Below are 24,131 nucleotides of genomic sequence, written 5' to 3'. Positions count from 1 at the left end.
AGGCTTTGTGGCTCTCTGAACCCTAACCCTAACCCTAATTGTAATGGGAGCTTAGATTTTTGGCCGAGGTCCGCAGGTGCGTGGTTGGCGCAGACGGGAAAGGTGTGGAGGGAGCAGTGTTGGTGCAGTGCCGTGCTCCCCTTGGGGTGCCTTTGGCAGCGCCAGTGTCCCTGGAGCTGTAGGCTTTGTGGCTCTCTGAACCCTAACCCGAACCCTAATTGTAATGGGAGCTTAGATTTTTGGCCGAGGTCCGCAGGTGCATGGTATGCGCAGACGGGAAAGGTGTGGAGGGAGCAGTGTTGGTGCAGTGCCGTGCTCCCCTTGCCGTGCCTTTGGCAGCGGCAGTGTCCCTGGAGCTCTAGGCTTTGTGGCTCTCTGAACCCTAACCCTAACCCTAATTGTAATGGGAGCTTAGATTTTTGGCCGAGGTCCGCAGGTGCGTGGCTGGTGGGGACGGGAAAGGTGTGGAGGGAGCAGTGTCGGTGCACTGCCGTGCTCCCCTTGGCGTGCCTTTTGCAGCGCCAGTGTCCCTGGAGCTGTAGGCTTTGTGGCTCTCTGAACCCTAACCCGAACCCTAATTGTAATGGGAGCTTAGATTTTTGGCCGAGGTCCGCAGGTGCGTGGCTGGTGGGGATGGGAAAGGTGTGGAGGGAGCAGTGTTGGTGCAGTGCCGTGCTCCCCTTGGCGTGCCTTTGGCAGCGGCAGTGTCCCTGGAGCTCTAGGCTTTGTGGCTCTCTGAACCCTAACCCTAACCCTAATTGTAATGGGAGCTTAGATATTTGGCCGAGGTCCGCAGGTGCGTGGCTGGTGGGGATGGGAAAGGTGTGGAGGGAGCAGTGTTGGTGCAGTGCCGTGCTCCCCTTGGCGTGCCTTTGGCAGCGCCAGTGTCCCTGGAGCTCTAGGCTTTGTGGCTCTCTGAACCCTAACCCTAACCCTAATTGTAATGGGAGCTTAGATTTTTGGCCGAGGTCCGCAGGTGCGTGGCTGGTGGGGATGGGAAAGGTGTGGAGGGAGCAGTGTTGGTGCAGTGCCGTGCTCCCCTTGGGGTGTCTTTGGCAGCGCCAGTGTCCCTGGAGCTCTAGGCTTTGTGGCTCTCTGAACCCTAACCCTAACCCTAATTGTAATGGGAGCTTAGATTTTTGGCCGAGGTCCGCAGGTGCGTGGTTGGCGCAGACGGGAAAGGTGTGGCGGGAGCAGTGTTGGTGCAGTGCCGTGCTCCCCTTGGCGTGCCTTTGGCAGCGCCAGTGTCCCTGGAGCTGTAGGCTTTGTGGCTCTCGGAACCCTAACCCTAATTGTAATGGGAGCTTAGATTTTTGGCCGAGGTCCGCAGGTGCGTGGTTGGCGCAGACGGGAAAGGTGTGGAGGGAGCAGTGTTGGTGCAGTGCCGTGCTCCCCTTGGCGTGCCTTTGGCAGCGGCAGTGTCCCTGGAGCTCTAGGCTTTGTGGCTCTCGGAACCCTAACCCTAACCCTAATTGTAATGGGAGCTTAGATTTTTGGCCGAGGTCCGCAGGTGCGTGGCTGGTGGGGACGGGAAAGGTGTGGAGGGAGCAGTGTTGGTGCAGTGCCGTGCTCCCCTTGGCGTGCCTTTGGCAGCGCCAGTGTCCCTGGAGCTGTAGGCTTTGTGGCTCTCGGAACCCTAACCCTAACCCTAATTGTAATGGGAGCTTAGATTTTTGGCCGAGGTCCGCAGGTGCGTGGCTGGTGGGGATGGGAAAGGTGTGGAGGGAGCAGTGTTGGTGCAGTGCCATGCTCCCCTTGGGGTGCCTTTGGCAGCGCCAGTGTCCCTGGAGCTGTAGGCTTTGTGGCTCTCTGAACCCTAACCTGAACCCTAATTGTAATGGGAGCTTAGATTTTTGGCCGAGGTCCGCAGGTGCATGGTATGCGCAGACGGGAAAGGTGTGGAGGGAGCAGTGTTGGTGCAGTGCCGTGCTCCCCTTGGCGTGCCTTTGGCAGCGGCAGTGTCCCTGGAGCTCTAGGCTTTGTGGCTCTCGGAACCCTAACCCTAACCCTAATTGTAATGGGAGCTTAGATTTTTGGCCGAGGTCCGCAGGTGCATGGTATGCGCAGACGGGAAAGGTGTGGAGGGAGCAGTGTTGGTGCAGTGCCGTGCTCCCCTTGGGGTGCCTTTGGCAGCGGCAGTGTCCCTGGAGCTGTAGGCTTTGTGGCTCTCGGAACCCTAACCCTAACCCTAATTGTAATGGGAGCTTAGATTTTTGGCCGAGGTCCGCAGGTGCATGATTGGTGCAAATGAGAAAGGTGTGGAGGGAGCAGTGTTGGTGCAGTGCCGTGCTCCCCTTGGCGTGCCTTTGGCAGCGCCAGTGTCCCTGGAGCTGTAGGCTTTGTGGCTCTCGGAACCCTAACCCTAACCCTAATTGTAATGGGAGCTTAGATTTTTGGCCGAGGTCCGCAGGTGCATGGTATGCGCAGACGGGAAAGGTGTGGAGGGAGCAGTGTTGGTGCAGTGCCGTGCTCCCCTTGCCGTGCCTTTGGCAGCGGCAGTGTCCCTGGAGCTCTAGGCTTTGTGGCTCTCTGAACCCTAACCCTAACCCTAATTGTAATGGGAGCTTAGATTTTTGGCCGAGGTCCGCAGGTGCGTGGCTGGTGGGGACGGGAAAGGTGTGGAGGGAGCAGTGTTGGTGCAGTGCCGTGCTCCCCTTGGCGTGCCTTTGGCAGCGCCAGTGTCCCTGGAGCTGTAGGCTTTGTGGCTCTCTGAACCCTAACCCTAACCCTAATTGTAATGGGAGCTTAGATTTTTGGCCGAGGTCCGCAGGTGCGTGGCTGGTGGGGATGGGAAAGGTGTGGAGGGAGCAGTGTTGGTGCAGTGCCGTGCTCCCCTTGGGGTGCCTTTGGCAGCGCCAGTGTCCCTGGAGCTGTAGGCTTTGTGGCTCTCTGAACCCTAACCCTAACCCTAATTGTAATGGGAGCTTAGATTTTTGGCCGAGGTCCACAGGTGCGTGGCTGGTGGGGATGGGAAAGGTGTGGAGGGAGCAGTGTTGGTGCAGTGCCGTGCTCCCCTTGGCGTGCCTTTGGCAGCGCCAGTGTCCCTGGAGCTGTAGGCTTTGTGGCTCTCGGAACCCTAACCCTAACCCTAATTGTAATGGGAGCTTAGATTTTTGGCCGAGGTCCGCAGGTGCGTGGCTGGTGGGGATGGGAAAGGTGTGGAGGGAGCAGTGTTGGTGCAGTGCCGTGCTCCCCTTGGCGTGCCTTTTGCAGCGCCAGTGTCCCTGGAGCTGTAGGCTTTGTGGCTCTCTGAACCCTAACCCTAACCCTAATTGTAATGGGAGCTTAGATTTTTGGCCGAGGTCCGCAGGTGCGTGGCTGGTGGGGATGGGAAAGGTGTGGCGGGAGCAGTGTTGGTGCAGTGCCATGCTCCCCTTGGCGTGCCTTTGGCAGCGCCAGTGTCCCTGGAGCTGTAGGCTTTGTGGCTCTCTGAACCCTAACCCTAATTGTAATGGGAGCTTAGATTTTTGGCCGAGGTCCGCAGGTGCGTGGCTGGTGGGGATGGGAAAGGTGTGGAGGGAGCAGTGTTGGTGCAGTGCCGTGCTCCCCTTGGCGTGCCTTTGGCAGCGGCAGTGTCCCTGGAGCTGTAGGCTTTGTGGCTCTCTGAACCCTAACCCTAACCCTAATTGTAATGGGAGCTTAGATTTTTGGCCGAGGTCCGCAGGTGCGTGGCTGGTGGGGATGGGAAAGGTGTGGAGGGAGCAGTGTTGGTGCAGTGCCGTGCTCCCCTTGGCGTGCCTTTTGCAGCGCCAGTGTCCCTGGAGCTGTAGGCTTTGTGGCTCTCTGAACCCTAACCCTAACCCTAATTGTAATGGGAGCTTAGATTTTTGGCCGAGGTCCGCAGGTGCGTGGCTGGTGGGGACGGGAAAGGTGTGGAGGGAGCAGTGTTGGTGCAGTGCCGTGCTCCCCTTGGCGTGCCTTTGGCAGCCCCAGTGTCCCTGGAGCTCTAGGTTTGTGGCTCTCTGAACCCTAACCCTAACCCTAATTGTAATGGGAGCTTAGATTTTTGGCCGAGGTCCGCAGGTGCGTGGTTGGCGCAGACGGGAAAGGTGTGGAGGGAGCAGTGTTGGTGCAGTGCCGTGCTCCCCTTGGGGTGCCTTTGGCAGCGCCAGTGTCCCTGGAGCTGTAGGCTTTGTGGCTCTCTGAACCCTAACCCGAACCCTAATTGTAATGGGAGCTTAGATTTTTGGCCGAGGTCCGCAGGTGCATGGTATGCGCAGACGGGAAAGGTGTGGAGGGAGCAGTGTTGGTGCAGTGCCGTGCTCCCCTTGCCGTGCCTTTGGCAGCGGCAGTGTCCCTGGAGCTCTAGGCTTTGTGGCTCTCTGAACCCTAACCCTAACCCTAATTGTAATGGGAGCTTAGATTTTTGGCCGAGGTCCGCAGGTGCGTGGCTGGTGGGGACGGGAAAGGTGTGGAGGGAGCAGTGTCGGTGCACTGCCGTGCTCCCCTTGGCGTGCCTTTTGCAGCGCCAGTGTCCCTGGAGCTGTAGGCTTTGTGGCTCTCTGAACCCTAACCCGAACCCTAATTGTAATGGGAGCTTAGATTTTTGGCCGAGGTCCGCAGGTGCGTGGCTGGTGGGGATGGGAAAGGTGTGGAGGGAGCAGTGTTGGTGCAGTGCCGTGCTCCCCTTGGCGTGCCTTTGGCAGCGGCAGTGTCCCTGGAGCTCTAGGCTTTGTGGCTCTCTGAACCCTAACCCTAACCCTAATTGTAATGGGAGCTTAGATATTTGGCCGAGGTCCGCAGGTGCGTGGCTGGTGGGGATGGGAAAGGTGTGGAGGGAGCAGTGTTGGTGCAGTGCCGTGCTCCCCTTGGCGTGCCTTTGGCAGCGCCAGTGTCCCTGGAGCTCTAGGCTTTGTGGCTCTCTGAACCCTAACCCTAACCCTAATTGTAATGGGAGCTTAGATTTTTGGCCGAGGTCCGCAGGTGCGTGGCTGGTGGGGATGGGAAAGGTGTGGAGGGAGCAGTGTTGGTGCAGTGCCGTGCTCCCCTTGGGGTGTCTTTGGCAGCGCCAGTGTCCCTGGAGCTCTAGGCTTTGTGGCTCTCTGAACCCTAACCCTAACCCTAATTGTAATGGGAGCTTAGATTTTTGGCCGAGGTCCGCAGGTGCGTGGTTGGCGCAGACGGGAAAGGTGTGGCGGGAGCAGTGTTGGTGCAGTGCCGTGCTCCCCTTGGCGTGCCTTTGGCAGCGCCAGTGTCCCTGGAGCTGTAGGCTTTGTGGCTCTCGGAACCCTAACCCTAATTGTAATGGGAGCTTAGATTTTTGGCCGAGGTCCGCAGGTGCGTGGTTGGCGCAGACGGGAAAGGTGTGGAGGGAGCAGTGTTGGTGCAGTGCCGTGCTCCCCTTGGCGTGCCTTTGGCAGCGGCAGTGTCCCTGGAGCTCTAGGCTTTGTGGCTCTCGGAACCCTAACCCTAACCCTAATTGTAATGGGAGCTTAGATTTTTGGCCGAGGTCCGCAGGTGCGTGGCTGGTGGGGATGGGAAAGGTGTGGAGGGAGCAGTGTTGGTGCAGTGCCGTGCTCCCCTTGCCGTGCCTTTGGCAGCGGCAGTGTCCCTGGAGCTCTAGGCTTTGTGGCTCTCTGAACCCTAACCCTAACCCTAATTGTAATGGGAGCTTAGATTTTTGGCCGAGGTCCGCAGGTGCGTGGCTGGTGGGGACGGGAAAGGTGTGGAGGGAGCAGTGTCGGTGCACTGCCGTGCTCCCCTTGGCGTGCCTTTTGCAGCGCCAGTGTCCCTGGAGCTGTAGGCTTTGTGGCTCTCTGAACCCTAACCCGAACCCTAATTGTAATGGGAGCTTAGATTTTTGGCCGAGGTCCGCAGGTGCGTGGCTGGTGGGGATGGGAAAGGTGTGGAGGGAGCAGTGTTGGTGCAGTGCCGTGCTCCCCTTGGCGTGCCTTTGGCAGCGGCAGTGTCCCTGGAGCTCTAGGCTTTGTGGCTCTCTGAACCCTAACCCTAACCCTAATTGTAATGGGAGCTTAGATATTTGGCCGAGGTCCGCAGGTGCGTGGCTGGTGGGGATGGGAAAGGTGTGGAGGGAGCAGTGTTGGTGCAGTGCCGTGCTCCCCTTGGGGTGTCTTTGGCAGCGCCAGTGTCCCTGGAGCTCTAGGCTTTGTGGCTCTCTGAACCCTAACCCTAACCCTAATTGTAATGGGAGCTTAGATTTTTGGCCGAGGTCCGCAGGTGCGTGGTTGGCGCAGACGGGAAAGGTGTGGCGGGAGCAGTGTTGGTGCAGTGCCGTGCTCCCCTTGGCGTGCCTTTGGCAGCGCCAGTGTCCCTGGAGCTGTAGGCTTTGTGGCTCTCGGAACCCTAACCCTAATTGTAATGGGAGCTTAGATTTTTGGCCGAGGTCCGCAGGTGCGTGGCTGGTGGGGACGGGAAAGGTGTGGAGGGAGCAGTGTTGGTGCAGTGCCGTGCTCCCCTTGGCGTGCCTTTGGCAGCGGCAGTGTCCCTGGAGCTCTAGGCTTTGTGGCTCTCGGAACCCTAACCCTAACCCTAATTGTAATGGGAGCTTAGATTTTTGGCCGAGGTCCGCAGGTGCGTGGCTGGTGGGGATGGGAAAGGTGTGGAGGGAGCAGTGTTGGTGCAGTGCCGTGCTCCCCTTCGCGTGCCTTTGGCAGCGCCAGTGTCCCTGGAGCTGTAGGCTTTGTGGCTCTCGGAACCCTAACCCTAACCCTAATTGTAATGGGAGCTTAGATTTTTGGCCGAGGTCCGCAGGTGCGTGGCTGGTGGGGATGGGAAAGGTGTGGAGGGAGCAGTGTTGGTGCAGTGCCATGCTCCCCTTGGGGTGCCTTTGGCAGCGCCAGTGTCCCTGGAGCTGTAGGCTTTGTGGCTCTCTGAACCCTAACCTGAACCCTAATTGTAATGGGAGCTTAGATTTTTGGCCGAGGTCCGCAGGTGCATGGTATGCGCAGACGGGAAAGGTGTGGAGGGAGCAGTGTTGGTGCAGTGCCGTGCTCCCCTTGGCGTGCCTTTGGCAGCGGCAGTGTCCCTGGAGCTCTAGGCTTTGTGGCTCTCGGAACCCTAACCCTAACCCTAATTGTAATGGGAGCTTAGATTTTTGGCCGAGGTCCGCAGGTGCATGGTATGCGCAGACGGGAAAGGTGTGGAGGGAGCAGTGTTGGTGCAGTGCCGTGCTCCCCTTGGCGTGCCTTTGGCAGCCCCAGTGTCCCTGGAGCTGTAGGCTTTGTGGCTCTCTGAACCCTAACCCTAACCCTAATTGTAATGGGAGCTTAGATTTTTGGCCGAGGTCCGCAGGTGCATGGTATGCGCAGACGGGAAAGGTGTGGAGGGAGCAGTGTTGGTGCAGTGCCGTGCTCCCCTTGGCGTGCCTTTGGCAGCGGCAGTGTCCCTGGAGCTGTAGGCTTTGTGGCTCTCGGAACCCTAACCCTAACCCTAATTGTAATGGGAGCTTAGATTTTTGGCCGAGGTCCGCAGGTGCATGGTATGCGCAGACGGGAAAGGTGTGGAGGGAGCAGTGTTGGTGCAGTGCCGTGCTCCCCTTGCCGTGCCTTTGGCAGCGCCAGTGTCCCTGGAGCTGTAGGCTTTGTGGCTCTCGGAACCCTAACCCTAACCCTAATTGTAATGGGAGCTTAGATTTTTGGCCGAGGTCCGCAGGTGCGTGGCTGGTGGGGATGGGAAAGGTGTGGAGGGAGCAGTGTTGGTGCAGTGCCATGCTCCCCTTGGGGTGCCTTTGGCAGCGCCAGTGTCCCCGGAGCTGTAGGCTTTGTGGCTCTCTGAACCCTAACCTGAACCCTAATTGTAATGGGAGCTTAGATTTTTGGCCGAGGTCCGCAGGTGCATGGTATGCGCAGACGGGAAAGGTGTGGAGGGAGCAGTGTTGGTGCAGTGCCGTGCTCCCCTTGGCGTGCCTTTGGCAGCGCCAGTGTCCCTGGAGCTGTAGGCTTTGTGGCTCTCTGAACCCTAACCCTAACCCTAATTGTAATGGGAGCTTAGATTTTTGGCCGAGGTCCGCAGGTGCATGGTATGCGCAGACGGGAAAGGTGTGGAGGGAGCAGTGTTGGTGCAGTGCCGTGCTCCCCTTGCCGTGCCTTTGGCAGCGGCAGTGTCCCTGGAGCTCTAGGCTTTGTGGCTCTCTGAACCCTAACCCTAACCCTAATTGTAATGGGAGCTTAGATTTTTGGCCGAGGTCCGCAGGTGCGTGGCTGGTGGGGACGGGAAAGGTGTGGAGGGAGCAGTGTTGGTGCAGTGCCGTGCTCCCCTTGGCGTGCCTTTGGCAGCGCCAGTGTCCCTGGAGCTGTAGGCTTTGTGGCTCTCTGAACCCTAACCCTAACCCTAATTGTAATGGGAGCTTAGATTTTTGGCCGAGGTCCGCAGGTGCGTGGCTGGTGGGGATGGGAAAGGTGTGGAGGGAGCAGTGTTGGTGCAGTGCCGTGCTCCCCTTGGGGTGCCTTTGGCAGCGCCAGTGTCCCTGGAGCTGTAGGCTTTGTGGCTCTCTGAACCCTAACCCTAATTGTAATGGGAGCTTAGATTTTTGGCCGAGGTCCGCAGGTGCGTGGCTGGTGGGGATGGGAAAGGTGTGGAGGGAGCAGTGTTGGTGCAGTGCCGTGCTCCCCTTGGCGTGCCTTTGGCAGCGCCAGTGTCCCTGGAGCTGTAGGCTTTGTGGCTCTCTGAACCCTAACCCTAACCCTAATTGTAATGGGAGCTTAGATTTTTGGCCGAGGTCCGCAGGTGCATGATTGGTGCAAATGAGAATGGTGTGGAGGGAGCAGTGTTGGTGCAGTGCCGTGCTCCCCTTGGCGTGCCTTTGGCAGCGCCAGTGTCCCTGGAGCTGTAGGCTTTGTGGCTTTCGGAACCCTAACCCTAACCCTAATTGTAATGGGAGCTTAGATTTTTGGCCGAGGTCCGCAGGTGCGTGGCTGGTGGGGATGTGAAATGTGTGGAGGGAGCGCTGTTGGTGTAGTGCCGTGCTCCCCTTGGGGTGCCTTTGGCAGCGCCAGTGTCCCTGGAGCTGTAGGCTTTGTGGCTCTCTGAACCCTAACCCTAACCCTAATTGTAATGGGAGCTTAGATTTTTGGCCGAGGTCCGCAGGTGCGTGGCTGGTGGGGATGGGAAAGGTGTGGAGGGAGCAGTGTTGGTGCAGTGCCGTGCTCCCCTTGGGGTGCCTTTGGCAGCGCCAGTGTCCCTGGAGCTGTAGGCTTTGTGGCTCTCGGAACCCTAACCCTAACCCTAATTGTAATGGGAGCTTAGATTTTTGGCCGAGGTCCGCAGGTGCGTGGTTGGCGCAGACGGGAAAGGTGTGGAGGGAGCAGTGTTGGTGCAGTGCCGTGCTCCCCTTGGCGTGCCTTTGGCAGCGCCAGTGTCCCTGGAGCTGTAGGCTGTGTGGCTCTCTGAACCCTAACCCTAATTGTAATGGGAGCTTAGATTTTTGGCCGAGGTCCGCAGGTGCGTGGTTGGCGCAGACGGGAAAGGTGTGGAGGGAGCAGTGTTGGTGCAGTGCCGTGCTCCCCTTGGCGTGCCTTTGGCAGCGGCAGTGTCCCTGGAGCTCTAGGCTTTGTGGCTCTCGGAACCCTAACCCTAACCCTAATTGTAATGGGAGCTTAGATTTTTGGCCGAGGTCCGCAGGTGCGTGGCTGGTGGGGATGGGAAAGGTGTGGAGGGAGCAGTGTTGGTGCAGTGCCGTGCTCCCCTTGGGGTGCCTTTGGCAGCGCCAGTGTCCCTGGAGCTGTAGGCTTTGTGGCTCTCTGAACCCTAACCTGAACCCTAATTGTAATGGGAGCTTAGATTTTTGGCCGAGGTCCGCAGGTGCATGGTATGCGCAGACGGGAAAGGTGTGGAGGGAGCAGTGTTGGTGCAGTGCCGTGCTCCCCTTGGCGTGCCTTTGGCAGCGGCAGTGTCCCTGGAGCTCTAGGCTTTGTGGCTCTCGGAACCCTAACCCTAACCCTAATTGTAATGGGAGCTTAGATTTTTGGCCGAGGTCCGCAGGTGCATGGTATGCGCAGACGGGAAAGGTGTGGAGGGAGCAGTGTTGGTGCAGTGCCGTGCTCCCCTTGGCGTGCCTTTGGCAGCCCCAGTGTCCCTGGAGCTGTAGGCTTTGTGGCTCTCTGAACCCTAACCCTAACCCTAATTGTAATGGGAGCTTAGATTTTTGGCCGAGGTCCGCAGGTGCATGGTATGCGCAGACGGGAAAGGTGTGGAGGGAGCAGTGTTGGTGCAGTGCCGTGCTCCCCTTGGCGTGCCTTTGGCAGCGGCAGTGTCCCTGGAGCTGTAGGCTTTGTGGCTCTCGGAACCCTAACCCTAACCCTAATTGTAATGGGAGCTTAGATTTTTGGCCGAGGTCCGCAGGTGCGTGATTGGTGCAAATGAGAAAGGTGTGGAGGGAGCAGTGTTGGTGCAGTGCCGTGCTCCCCTTGGCGTGCCTTTGGCAGCGCCAGTGTCCCTGGAGCTGTAGGCTTTGTGGCTCTCGGAACCCTAACCCTAACCCTAATTGTAATGGGAGCTTAGATTTTTGGCCGAGGTCCGCAGGTGCATGGTATGCGCAGACGGGAAAGGTGTGGAGGGAGCAGTGTTGGTGCAGTGCCGTGCTCCCCTTGCCGTGCCTTTGGCAGCGGCAGTGTCCCTGGAGCTCTAGGCTTTGTGGCTCTCTGAACCCTAACCCTAACCCTAATTGTAATGGGAGCTTAGATTTTTGGCCGAGGTCCGCAGGTGCGTGGCTGGTGGGGACGGGAAAGGTGTGGAGGGAGCAGTGTTGGTGCAGTGCCGTGCTCCCCTTGGCGTGCCTTTGGCAGCGCCAGTGTCCCTGGAGCTGTAGGCTTTGTGGCTCTCTGAACCCTAACCCTAACCCTAATTGTAATGGGAGCTTAGATTTTTGGCCGAGGTCCGCAGGTGCGTGGCTGGTGGGGATGGGAAAGGTGTGGAGGGAGCAGTGTTGGTGCAGTGCCGTGCTCCCCTTGGGGTGCCTTTGGCAGCGCCAGTGTCCCTGGAGCTGTAGGCTTTGTGTCTCTCTGAACCCTAACCCTAATTGTAATGGGAGCTTAGATTTTTGGCCGAGGTCCGCAGGTGCGTGGCTGGTGGGGATGGGAAAGGTGTGGAGGGAGCAGTGTTGGTGCAGTGCCGTGCTCCCCTTGGCGTGCCTTTGGCAGCGCCAGTGTCCCTGGAGCTGTAGGCTTTGTGGCTCTCTGAACCCTAACCCTAACCCTAATTGTAATGGGAGCTTAGATTTTTGGCCGAGGTCCGCAGGTGCATGATTGGTGCAAATGAGAATGGTGTGGAGGGAGCAGTGTTGGTGCAGTGCCGTGCTCCCCTTGGCGTGCCTTTGGCAGCGCCAGTGTCCCTGGAGCTGTAGGCTTTGTGGCTTTCGGAACCCTAACCCTAACCCTAATTGTAATGGGAGCTTAGATTTTTGGCCGAGGTCCGCAGGTGCGTGGCTGGTGGGGATGTGAAATGTGTGGAGGGAGCGCTGTTGGTGTAGTGCCGTGCTCCCCTTGGGGTGCCTTTGGCAGCGCCAGTGTCCCTGGAGCTGTAGGCTTTGTGGCTCTCTGAACCCTAACCCTAACCCTAATTGTAATGGGAGCTTAGATTTTTGGCCGAGGTCCGCAGGTGCGTGGCTGGTGGGGATGGGAAAGGTGTGGAGGGAGCAGTGTTGGTGCAGTGCCGTGCTCCCCTTGGCGTGCCTTTGGCAGCGCCAGTGTCCCTGGAGCTGTAGGCTTTGTGGCTCTCTGAACCCTAACCCTAACCCTAATTGTAATGGGAGCTTAGATTTTTGGCCGAGGTCCGCAGGTGCGTGGTTGGCGCAGACGGGAAAGGTGTGGAGGGAGCAGTGTTGGTGCAGTGCCGTGCTCCCCTTGGCGTGCCTTTGGCAGCGCCAGTGTCCCTGGAGCTGTAGGCTGTGTGGCTCTCTGAACCCTAACCCTAACCCTAATTGTAATGGGAGCTTAGATTTTTGGCCGAGGTCCGCAGGTGCGTGGCTGGTGGGGATGGGAAAGGTGTGGCGGGAGCAGTGTTGGTGCAGTGCCGTGCTCCCCTTGGGGTGCCTTTGGCAGCGCCAGTGTCCCTGGAGCTGTAGGCTTTGTGGCTCTCTGAACCCTAACCCTAACCCTAATTGTAATGGGAGCTTAGATTTTTGGCCGAGGTCCGCAGGTGCGTGGCTGGTGGGGATGGGAAAGGTGTGGAGGGAGCAGTGTTGGTGCAGTGCCGTGCTCCCCTTGGGGTGCCTTTGGCAGCGCCAGTGTCCCTGGAGCTGTAGGCTTTGTGGCTCTCGGAACCCTAACCCTAACCCTAATTGTAATGGGAGCTTAGATTTTTGGCCGAGGTCCGCAGGTGCGTGGCTGGTGGGGATGGGAAAGGTGTGGAGGGAGCAGTGTTGGTGCAGTGCCATGCTCCCCTTGGGGTGCCTTTGGCAGCGCCAGTGTCCCTGGAGCTGTAGGCTTTGTGGCTCTCTGAACCCTAACCTGAACCCTAATTGTAATGGGAGCTTAGATTTTTGGCCGAGGTCCGCAGGTGCATGGTATGCGCAGACGGGAAAGGTGTGGAGGGAGCAGTGTTGGTGCAGTGCCGTGCTCCCCTTGCCGTGCCTTTGGCAGCGGCAGTGTCCCTGGAGCTGTAGGCTTTGTGGCTCTCGGAACCCTAACCCTAACCCTAATTGTAATGGGAGCTTAGATTTTTGGCCGAGGTCCGCAGGTGCATGGTATGCGCAGACGGGAAAGGTGTGGAGGGAGCAGTGTTGGTGCAGTGCCGTGCTCCCCTTGCTGTGCCTTTGGCAGCGCCAGTGTCCCTGGAGCTGTAGGCTTTGTGGCTCTCTGAACCCTAACCCTAACCCTAATTGTAATGGGAGCTTAGATTTTTGGCCGAGGTCCGCAGGTGCGTGGCTGGTGGGGACGGGAAAGGTGTGGAGGGAGCAGTGTTGGTGCAGTGCCGTGCTCCCCTTGGCGTGCCTTTGGCAGCGGCAGTGTCCCTGGAGCTCTAGGCTTTGTGGCTCTCTGAACCCTAACCCTAACCCTAATTGTAATGGGAGCTTAGATTTTTGGCCGAGGTCCGCAGGTGCGTGGCTGGTGGGGATGGGAAAGGTGTGGAGGGAGCAGTGTTGGTGCAGTGCCGTGCTCCCCTTGGGGTGCCTTTGGCAGCGCCAGTGTCCCTGGAGCTGTAGGCTTTGTGGCTCTCTGAACCCTAACCCTAATTGTAATGGGAGCTTAGATTTTTGGCCGAGGTCCGCAGGTGCGTGGCTGGTGGGGATGGGAAAGGTGTGGAGGGAGCAGTGTTGGTGCAGTGCCGTGCTCCCCTTGGCGTGCCTTTGGCAGCGCCAGTGTCCCTGGAGCTGTAGGCTTTGTGGCTCTCTGAACCCTAACCCTAACCCTAATTGTAATGGGAGCTTAGATTTTTGGCCGAGGTCCGCAGGTGCATGATTGGTGCAAATGAGAATGGTGTGGAGGGAGCAGTGTTGGTGCAGTGCCGTGCTCCCCTTGGCGTGCCTTTGGCAGCGCCAGTGTCCCTGGAGCTGTAGGCTTTGTGGCTTTCGGAACCCTAACCCTAACCCTAATTGTAATGGGAGCTTAGATTTTTGGCCGAGGTCCGCAGGTGCGTGGCTGGTGGGGATGTGAAATGTGTGGAGGGAGCGCTGTTGGTGTAGTGCCGTGCTCCCCTTGGGGTGCCTTTGGCAGCGCCAGTGTCCCTGGAGCTGTAGGCTTTGTGGCTCTCTGAACCCTAACCCTAACCCTAATTGTAATGGGAGCTTAGATTTTTGGCCGAGGTCCGCAGGTGCGTGGCTGGTGGGGATGGGAAAGGTGTGGAGGGAGCAGTGTTGGTGCAGTGCCGTGCTCCCCTTGGCGTGCCTTTGGCAGCGCCAGTGTCCCTGGAGCTGTAGGCTTTGTGGCTCTCGGAACCCTAACCCGAACCCTAATTGTAATGGGAGCTTAGATTTTTGGCCGAGGTCCGCAGGTGCGTGGCTGGTGGGGATGGGAAAGGTGTGGCGGGAGCAGTGTTGGTGCAGTGCCATGCTCCCCTTGGCGTGCCTTTGGCAGCGCCAGTGTCCCTGGAGCTGTAGGCTTTGTGGCTCTCGGAACCCTAACCCTAACCCTAATTGTAATGGGAGCTTAGATTTTTGGCCGAGGTCCGCAGGTGCGTGGTTGGCGCAGACGGGAAAGGTGTGGAGGGAGCAGTGTTGGTGCAGTGCCGTGCTCCCCTTGGCGTGCCTTTGGCAGCGCCAGTGTCCCTGGAGCTGTAGGCTTTGTGGCTCTCGGAACCCTAACCCTAACCCTAATTGTAATGGGAGCTTAGATTTTTGGCCGAGGTCCGCAGGTGCGTGGCTGGTGGGGATGGGAAAGGTGTGGAGGGAGCAGTGTTGGTGCAGTGCCGTGCTCCCCTTGGCGTGCCTTTGGCAGCGCCAGTGTCCCTGGAGCTGTAGGCTTTGTGGCTCTCTGAACCCTAACCCTAACCCTAATTGTAATGGGAGCTTAGATTTTTGGCCGAGGTCCGCAGGTGCGTGGCTGGTGGGGACGGGAAAGGTGTGGAGGGAGCAGTGTTGGTGCAGTGCCGTGCTCCCCTTGCCGTGCCTTTGGCAGCGGCAGTGTCCCTGGAGCTCTAGGCTTTGTGGCTCTCTGAACCCTAACCCTAACCCTAATTGTAATGGGAGCTTAGATTTTTGGCCGAGGTCCGCAGGTGCGTGGCTGGTGGGGATGGGAAAGGTGTGGAGGGAGCAGTGTTGGTGCAGTGCCGTGCTCCCCTTGGCGTGCCTTTGGCAGCGCCAGTGTCCCTGGAGCTGTAGGCTTTGTGGCTCTCTGAACCCTAACCCTAACCCTAATTGTAATGGGAGCTTAGATTTTTGGCCGAGGTCCGCAGGTGCGTGGCTGGTGGGGATGGGAAAGGTGTGGAGGGAGCAGTGTTGGTGCAGTGCCGTGCTCCCTTTGGCGTGCCTTTGGCAGCGCCAGTGTCCCTGGAGCTGTAGGCTTTGTGGCTCTCTGAACCCTAACCCTAACCCTAATTGTAATGGGAGCTTAGATTTTTGGCCGAGGTCCGCAGGTGCGTGGCTGGTGGGGACGGGAAAGGTGTGGAGGGAGCAGTGTTGGTGCAGTGCCGTGCTCCCCTTGGCGTGCCTTTGGCAGCGCCAGTGTCCCTGGAGCTGTAGGCTTTGTGGCTCTCTGAACCCTAACCCTAACCCTAATTGTAATGGGAGCTTAGATTTTTGGCCGAGGTCCGCAGGTGCATGGTATGCGCAGACGGGAAAGGTGTGGAGGGAGCAGTGTTGGTGCAGTGCCATGCTCCCCTTGCCGTGCCTTTGGCAGCGCCAGTGTCCCTGGAGCTCTAGGCTTTGTGGCTCTCTGAACCCTAACCCTAACCCTAATTGTAATGGGAGCTTAGATTTTTGGCCGAGGTCCGCAGGTGCGTGGCTGGTGGGGACGGGAAAGGTGTGGAGGGAGCAGTGTCGGTGCAGTGCCGTGCTCCCCTTGGCGTGCCTTTTGCAGTGCCAGTGTCCCTGGAGCTGTAGGCTTTGTGGCTCTCTGAACCCTAACCCGAACCCTAATTGTAATGGGAGCTTAGATTTTTGGCCGAGGTCCGCAGGTGCGTGGCTGGTGGGGATGGGAAAGGTGTGGAGGGAGCAGTGTTGGTGCAGTGCCGTGCTCCCCTTGGCGTGCCTTTGGCAGCGGCAGTGTCCCTGGAGCTGTAGGCTTTGTGGCTCTCTGAACCCTAACCCTAACCCTAATTGTAATGGGAGCTTAGATTTTTGGCCGAGGTCCGCAGGTGCGTGGCTGGTGGGGATGGGAAAGGTGTGGAGGGAGCAGTGTTGGTGCAGTGCCGTGCTCCCCTTGGCGTGCCTTTGGCAGCGCCAGTGTCCCTGGAGCTCTAGGCTTTGTGGCTCTCTGAACCCTAACCCTAACCCTAATTGTAATGGGAGCTTAGATTTTTGGCCGAGGTCCGCAGGTGCGTGGCTGGTGGGGATGGGAAAGGTGTGGAGGGAGCAGTGTTGGTGCAGTGCCATGCTCCCCTTGGGGTGTCTTTGGCAGCGCCAGTGTCCCTGGAGCTCTAGGCTTTGTGGCTCTCTGAACCCTAACCCGAACCCTAATTGTAATGGGAGCTTAGGTTTTTGGCCGAGGTCCGCAGGTGCGTGGCTGGTGGGGATGGGAAAGGTGTGGAGGGAGCAGTGTTGGTGCAGTGCCGTGCTCCCCTTGGCGTGCCTTTGGCAGCGCCAGTGTCCCTGGAGCTGTAGGCTTTGTGGCTCTCTGAACCCTAACCCTAACCCTAATTGTAATGGGAGCTTAGATTTTTGGCCGAGGTCCGCAGGTGCGTGGTTGGCGCAGACGGGAAAGGTGTGGCGGGAGCAGTGTTGGTGCAGTGCCGTGCTCCCCTTGGCGTGCCTTTGGCAGCGCCAGTGTCCCTGGAGCTGTAGGCTTTGTGGCTCTCGGAACCCTAACCCTAATTGTAATGGGAGCTTAGATTTTTGGCCGAGGTCCGCAGGTGCGTGGTTGGCGCAGACGGGAAAGGTGTGGAGGGAGCAGTGTTGGTGCAGTGCCGTGCTCCCCTTGGCGTGCCTTTGGCAGCGGCAGTGTCCCTGGAGCTGTAGGCTTTGTGGCTCTCGGAACCCTAACCCTAACCCTAATTGTAATGGGAGCTTAGATTTTTGGCCGAGGTCCGCAGGTGCGTGGCTGGTGGGGATGGGAAAGGTGTGGAGGGAGCAGTGTTGGTGCAGTGCCGTGCTCCCCTTGGCGTGCCTTTGGCAGCGCCAGTGTCCCTGGAGCTGTAGGCTTTGTGGCTCTCTGAACCCTAACCTGAACCCTAATTGTAATGGGAGCTTAGATTTTTGGCCGAGGTCCGCAGGTGCGTGGTTGGTGCAAATGAGAAAGGTGTGGAGGGAGCAGTGTTGGTGCAGTGCCGTGCTCCCCTTGCCGTGCCTTTGGCAGCGCCAGTGTCCCTGGAGCTGTAGGCTTTGTGGCTCTCGGAACCCTAACCCTAACCCTAATTGTAATGGGAGCTTAGATTTTTGGCCGAGGTCCGCAGGTGCATGGTATGCGCAGACGGGAAAGGTGTGGAGGGAGCAGTGTTGGTGCAGTGCCGTGCTCCCCTTGCCGTGCCTTTGGCAGCGGCAGTGTCCCTGGAGCTCTAGGCTTTGTGGCTCTCTGAACCCTAACCCTAACCCTAATTGTAATGGGAGCTTAGATTTTTGGCCGAGGTCCGCAGGTGCATGGTATGCGCAGACGGGAAAGGTGTGGAGGGAGCAGTGTTGGTGCAGTGCCGTGCTCCCCTTGCCGTGCCTTTGGCAGCGCCAGTGTCCCTGGAGCTGTAGGCTTTGTGGCTCTCGGAACCCTAACCCTAACCCTAATTGTAATGGGAGCTTAGATTTTTGGCCGAGGTCCGCAGGTGCATGATTGGTGCAAATGAGAAAGGTGTGGAGGGAGCAGTGTTGGTGCAGTGCCGTGCTCCCCTTGGCGTGCCTTTGGCAGCGCCAGTGTCCTTGGAGCTGTAGGCTTTGTGGCTCTCGGAACCCTAACCCTAACCCTAATTGTAATGGGAGCTTAGATTTTTGGCCGAGGTCCGCAGGTGCATGGTATGCGCAGACGGGAAAGGTGTGGAGGGAGCAGTGTTGGTGCAGTGCCGTGCTCCCCTTGCCGTGCCTATGGCAGCGGCAGTGTCCCTGGAGCTCTAGGCTTTGTGGCTCTCTGAACCCTAACCCTAACCCTAATTGTAATGGGAGCTTAGATTTTTGGCCGAGGTCCGCAGGTGCGTGGCTGGTGGGGACGGGAAAGGTGTGGAGGGAGCAGTGTTGGTGCAGTGCCGTGCTCCCCTTGGCGTGCCTTTTGCAGCGCCAGTGTCCCTGGAGCTGTAGGCTTTGTGGCTCTCTGAACCCTAACCCTAACCCTAATTGTAATGGGAGCTTAGATTTTTGGCCGAGGTCCGCAGGTGCGTGGCTGGTGGGGATGGGAAAGGTGTGGAGGGAGCAGTGTTGGTGCAGTGCCGTGCTCCCCTTGGCGTGCCTTTGGCAGCGCCAGTGTCCCTGGAGCTGTAGGCTTTGTGGCTCTCTGAACCCTAACCCTAACCCTAATTGTAATGGGAGCTTAGATTTTTGGCCGAGGTCCGCAGGTGCGTGGCTGGTGGGGATGGGAAAGGTGTGGAGGGAGCAGTGTTGGTGCAGTGCCGTGCTCCCCTTGGGGTGCCTTTGGCAGCGCCAGTGTCCCTGGAGCTGTAGGCTTTGTGGCTCTCGGAACCCTAACCCTAACCCTAATTGTAATGGGAGCTTAGATTTTTGGCCGAGGTCCGCAGGTGCGTGGCTGGTGGGGATGGGAAAGGTGTGGAGGGAGCAGTGTTGGTGCAGTGCCGTGCTCCCTTTGGCGTGCCTTTGGCAGCGCCAGTGTCCCTGGAGCTGTAGGCTTTGTGGCTCTCTGAACCCTAACCCTAACCCTAATTGTAATGGGAGCTTAGATTTTTGGCCGAGGTCCGCAGGTGCGTGGCTGGTGGGGACGGGAAAGGTGTGGAGGGAGCAGTGTTGGTGCAGTGCCGTGCTCCCCTTGGCGTGCCTTTGGCAGCGCCAGTGTCCCTGGAGCTGTAGGCTTTGTGGCTCTCTGAACCCTAACCCTAACCCTAATTGTAATGGGAGCTTAGATTTTTGGCCGAGGTCCGCAGGTGCATGGTATGCGCAGACGGGAAAGGTGTGGAGGGAGCAGTGTTGGTGCAGTGCCATGCTCCCCTTGCCGTGCCTTTGGCAGCGCCAGTGTCCCTGGAGCTCTAGGCTTTGTGGCTCTCTGAACCCTAACCCTAACCCTAATTGTAATGGGAGCTTAGATTTTTGGCCGAGGTCCGCAGGTGCGTGGCTGGTGGGGACGGGAAAGGTGTGGAGGGAGCAGTGTCGGTGCAGTGCCGTGCTCCCCTTGGCGTGCCTTTGGCAGCGCCAGTGTCCCTGGAGCTGTAGGCTGTGTGGCTCTCTGAACCCTAACCCTAACCCTAATTGTAATGGGAGCTTAGATTTTTGGCCGAGGTCCGCAGGTGCGTGGTTGGCGCAGACGGGAAAGGTGTGGAGGGAGCAGTGTTGGTGCAGTGCCGTGCTCCCCTTGGCGTGCCTTTGGCAGCGCCAGTGTCCCTGGAGCTGTAGGCTTTGTGGCTCTCGGAACCCTAACCCTAACCCTAATTGTAATGGGAGCTTAGATTTTTGGCCGAGGTCCGCAGGTGCATGGTATGCGCAGACGGGAAAGGTGTGGAGGGAGCAGTGTTGGTGCAGTGCCGTGCTCCCCTTGCTGTGCCTTTGGCAGCGCCAGTGTCCCTGGAGCTGTAGGCTTTGTGGCTCTCTGAACCCTAACCCTAACCCTAATTGTAATGGGAGCTTAGATTTTTGGCCGAGGTCCGCAGGTGCGTGGCTGGTGGGGATGGGAAAGGTGTGGAGGGAGCAGTGTTGGTGCAGTGCCGTGCTCCCCTTGGCGTGCCTTTGGCAGCGCCAGTGTCCCTGGAGCTGTAGGCTTTGTGGCTCTCGGAACCCTAACCCTAACCCTAATTGTAATGGGAGCTTAGATTTTTGGCCGAGGTCCGCAGGTGCGTGGCTGGTGGCGATGGGAAAGGTGTGGAGGGAGCAGTGTTGGTGCAGTGCCGTGCTCCCCTTGGCGTGCCTTTGGCAGCGCCAGTGTCCCTGGAGCTGTAGGCTTTGTGGCTCTCTGAACCCTAACCCTAACCCTAATTGTAATGGGAGCTTAGATTTTTGGCCGAGGTCCGCAGGTGCGTGGCTGGTGGGGATGGGAAAGGTGTGGCGGGAGCAGTGTTGGTGCAGTGCCATGCTCCCCTTGGCGTGCCTTTTGCAGCGCCAGTGTCCCTGGAGCTGTAGGCTTTGTGGCTCTCTGAACCCTAACCCTAACCCTAATTGTAATGGGAGCTTAGATTTTTGGCCGAGGTCCGCAGGTGCGTGGCTGGTGGGGACGGGAAAGGTGTGGCGGGAGCAGTGTTGGTGCAGTGCCGTGCTCCCCTTGGCGTGCCTTTGGCAGTGCCAGTGTCCCTGGAGCTGTAGGCTTTGTGGCTCTCGGAACCCTAACCCGAACCCTAATTGTAATGGGAGCTTAGATTTTTGGCCGAGGTCCGCAGGTGCGTGGCTGGCGCAGACGGGAAAGGTGTGGAGGGAGCAGTGTTGGTGCAGTGCCGTGCTCCCCTTGGCGTGCCTTTGGCAGCGCCAGTGTCCCTGGAGCTGTAGGCTTTGTGGCTTTCGGAACCCTAACCCTAACCCTAATTGTAATGGGAGCTTAGATTTTTGGCCGAGGTCCGCAGGTGCGTGGCTGGTGGGGATGGGAAAGGTGTGGAGGGAGCAGTGTTGGTGCAGTGCCGTGCTCCCCTTGGGGTGCCTTTGGCAGCGCCAGTGTCCCTGGAGCTGTAGGCTTTGTGGCTCTCTGAACCCTAACCCTAACCCTAATTGTAATGGGAGCTTAGATTTTTGGCCGAGGTCCGCAGGTGCGTGGCTGGTGGGGATGGGAAAGGTGTGGAGGGAGCAGTGTTGGTGCAGTGCCGTGCTCCCCTTGGCGTGCCTTTGGCAGCGCCAGTGTCCCTGGAGCTGTAGGCTTTGTGGCTTTCTGAACCCTAACCCTAACCCTAATTGTAATGGGAGCTTAGATTTTTGGCCGAGGTCCGCAGGTGCGTGGTTGGCGCAGACGGGAAAGGTGTGGAGGGAGCAGTGTTGGTGCAGTGCCGTGCTCCCCTTGGGGTGCCTTTGGCAGCGCCAGTGTCCCTGGAGCTGTAGGCTTTGTGGCTTTCGGAACCCTAACCCTAACCCTAATTGTAATGGGAGCTTAGATTTTTGGCCGAGGTCCGCAGGTGCGTGGCTGGTGGGGATGGGAAAGGTGTGGAGGGAGCAGTGTTGGTGCAGTGCCGTGCTCCCCTTGGCGTGCCTTTGGCAGCGCCAGTGTCCCTGGAGCTGTAGGCTTTGTGGCTCTCTGAACCCTAACCCTAACCCTAATTGTAATGGGAGCTTAGATTTTTGGCCGAGGTCCGCAGGTGCGTGGCTGGTGGGGATGGGAAAGGTGTGGAGGGAGCAGTGTTGGTGCAGTGCCGTGCTCCCCTTGGCGTGCCTTTGGCAGCGCCAGTGTCCCTGGAGCTGTAGGCTTTGTGGCTCTCGGAACCCTAACCCTAACCCTAATTGTAATGGGAGCTTAGATTTTTGGCCGAGGTCCGCAGGTGCGTGGCTGGTGGGGACGGGAAAGGTGTGGCGGGAGCAGTGTTGGTGCAGTGCCGTGCTCCCCTTGGCGTGCCTTTGGCAGCGCCAGTGTCCCTGGAGCTGTAGGCTTTGTGGCTCTCTGAACCCTAACCCTAACCCTAATTGTAATGGGAGCTTAGATTTTTGGCCGAGGTCCGCAGGTGCGTGGCTGGTGGGGATGGGAAAGGTGTGGAGGGAGCAGTGTTGGTGCAGTGCCGTGCTCCCCTTGGCGTGCCTTTGGCAGCGCCAGTGTCCCTGGAGCTGTAGGCTTTGTGGCTCTCGGAACCCTAACCCTAATTGTAATGGGAGCTTAGATTTTTGGCCGAGGTCCGCAGGTGCGTGGCTGGTGGGGATGGGAAAGGTGTGGAGGGAGCAGTGTTGGTGCAGTGCCGTGCTCCCCTTGGCGTGCCTTTGGCAGCGCCAGTGTCCCTGGAGCTGTAGGCTTTGTGGCTCTCGGAACCCTAACCCTAACCCTAATTGTAATGGGAGCTTAGATTTTTGGCCGAGGTCCGCAGGTGCGTGGTTGGCGCAGACGGGAAAGGTGTGGAGGGAGCGCTGTTGGTGCAGTGCCGTGCTCCCCTTGGGGTGCCTTTGGCAGCGCCAGTGTCCCTGGAGCTGTAGGCTTTGTGGCTCTCGGAACCCTAACCCTAACCCTAATTGTAATGGGAGCTTAGATTTTTGGCCGAGGTCCGCAGGTGCGTGGCTGGTGGGGATGGGAAAGGTGTGGAGGGAGCAGTGTTGGTGCAGTGCCGTGCTCCCCTTGGCGTGCCTTTGGCAGCGCCAGTGTCCCTGGAGCTGTAGGCTTTGTGGCTTTCTGAACCCTAACCCTAACCCTAATTGTAATGGGAGCTTAGATTTTTGGCCGAGGTCCGCAGGTGCGTGGTTGGCGCAGACGGGAAAGGTGTGGAGGGAGCAGTGTTGGTGCAGTGCCGTGCTCCCCTTGGGGTGCCTTTGGCAGCGCCAGTGTCCCTGGAGCTGTAGGCTTTGTGGCTTTCGGAACCCTAACCCTAACCCTAATTGTAATGGGAGCTTAGATTTTTGGCCGAGGTCCGCAGGTGCGTGGCTGGTGGGGATGGGAAAGGTGTGGAGGGAGCAGTGTTGGTGCAGTGCCGTGCTCCCCTTGGCGTGCCTTTGGCAGCGCCAGTGTCCCTGGAGCTGTAGGCTTTGTGGCTCTCTGAACCCTAACCCTAATTGTAATGGGAGCTTAGATTTTTGGCCGAGGTCCGCAGGTGCGTGGCTGGTGGGGATGGGAAAGGTGTGGAGGGAGCAGTGTTGGTGCAGTGCCGTGCTCCCCTTGGCGTGCCTTTGGCAGCGCCAGTGTCCCTGGAGCTGTAGGCTTTGTGGCTCTCTGAACCCTAACCCTAACCCTAATTGTAATGGGAGCTTAGATTTTTGGCCGAGGTCCGCAGGTGCATGGTATGCGCAGACGGGAAAGGTGTGGAGGGAGCAGTGTTGGTGCAGTGCCGTGCTCCCCTTGGCGTGCCTTTGGCAGCACCAGTGTCCCTGGAGCTGTAGGCTTTGTGGCTCTCTGAACCCTAACCCTAACCCTAATTGTAATGGGAGCTTAGATTTTTGGCCGAGGTCCGCAGGTGCATGGTATGCGCAGACGGGAAAGGTGTGGAGGGAGCAGTGTTGGTGCAGTGCCGTGCTCCCCTTGCCGTGCCTTTGGCAGCGGCAGTGTCCCTGGAGCTGTAGGCTTTGTGGCTCTCGGAACCCTAACCCTAACCCTAATTGTAATGGGAGCTTAGATTTTTGGCCGAGGTCCGCAGGTGCATGGTATGCGCAGACGGGAAAGGTGTGGAGGGAGCGGTGTTGGTGCAGTGCCGTGCTCCCCTTGGCGTGCCTTTGGCAGCACCAGTGTCCCTGGAGCTGTAGGCTTTGTGGCTCTCTGAACCCTAACCCTAACCCTAATTGTAATGGGAGCTTAGATTTTTGGCCGAGGTCCGCAGGTGCGTGGCTGGTGGGGACGGGAAAGGTGTGGAGGGAGCAGTGTTGGTGCAGTGCCGTGCTCCCCTTGGCGTGCCTTTTGCAGCGCCAGTGTCCCTGGAGCTGTAGGCTTTGTGGCTCTCGGAACCCTAACCCTAACCCTAATTGTAATGGGAGCTTAGATTTTTGGCCGAGGTCCGCAGGTGCGTGGCTGGTGGGGATGGGAAAGGTGTGGAGGGAGCAGTGTTGGTGCAGTGCCGTGCTCCCCTTGGCGTGCCTTTGGCAGCGCCAGTGTCCCTGGAGCTGTAGGCTTTGTGGCTCTCTGAACCCTAACCCTAACCCTAATTGTAATGGGAGCTTAGATTTTTGGCCGAGGTCCGCAGGTGCGTGGCTGGTGGGGACGGGAAAGGTGTGGCGGGAGCAGTGTTGGTGCAGTGCCGTGCTCCCCTTGGCGTGCCTTTGGCAGTGCCAGTGTCCCTGGAGCTGTAGGCTTTGTGGCTCTCGGAACCCTAACCCTAACCCTAATTGTAATGGGAGCTTAGATTTTTGGCCGAGGTCCGCAGGTGCGTGGCTGGTGGGGATGGGAAAGGTGTGGAGGGAGCAGTGTTGGTGCAGTGCCATGCTCCCCTTGGCGTGCCTTTGGCAGCGCCAGTGTCCCTGGAGCTGTAGGCTTTGTGGCTCTCGGAACCCTAACCCTAACCCTAATTGTAATGGGAGCTTAGATTTTTGGCCGAGGTCCGCAGGTGCGTGGTTGGCGCAGACGGGAAAGGTGTGGCGGGAGCAGTGTTGGTGCAGTGCCGTGCTCCCCTTGGCGTGCCTTTGGCAGCGCCAGTGTCCCTGGAGCTGTAGGCTTTGTGGCTTTCGGAACCCTAACCCTAACCCTAATTGTAATGGGAGCTTAGATTTTTGGCCGAGGTCCGCAGGTGCGTGGCTGGTGGGGATGGGAAAGGTGTGGAGGGAGCAGTGTTGGTGTAGTGCCGTGCTCCCCTTGGCGTGCCTTTGGCAGCGCCAGTGTCCCTGGAGCTGTAGGCTTTGTGGCTCTCTGAACCCTAACCCTAACCCTAATTGTAATGGGAGCTTAGATTTTTGGCCGAGGTCCGCAGGT

Source organism: Platalea leucorodia (assembly GCF_965183815.1).
Source record: "Platalea leucorodia genome assembly, chromosome: 7".
NCBI lineage: Eukaryota > Metazoa > Chordata > Aves > Pelecaniformes > Threskiornithidae > Platalea > Platalea leucorodia.
Note: the sequence above shows the minus strand (reverse complement) of the source record.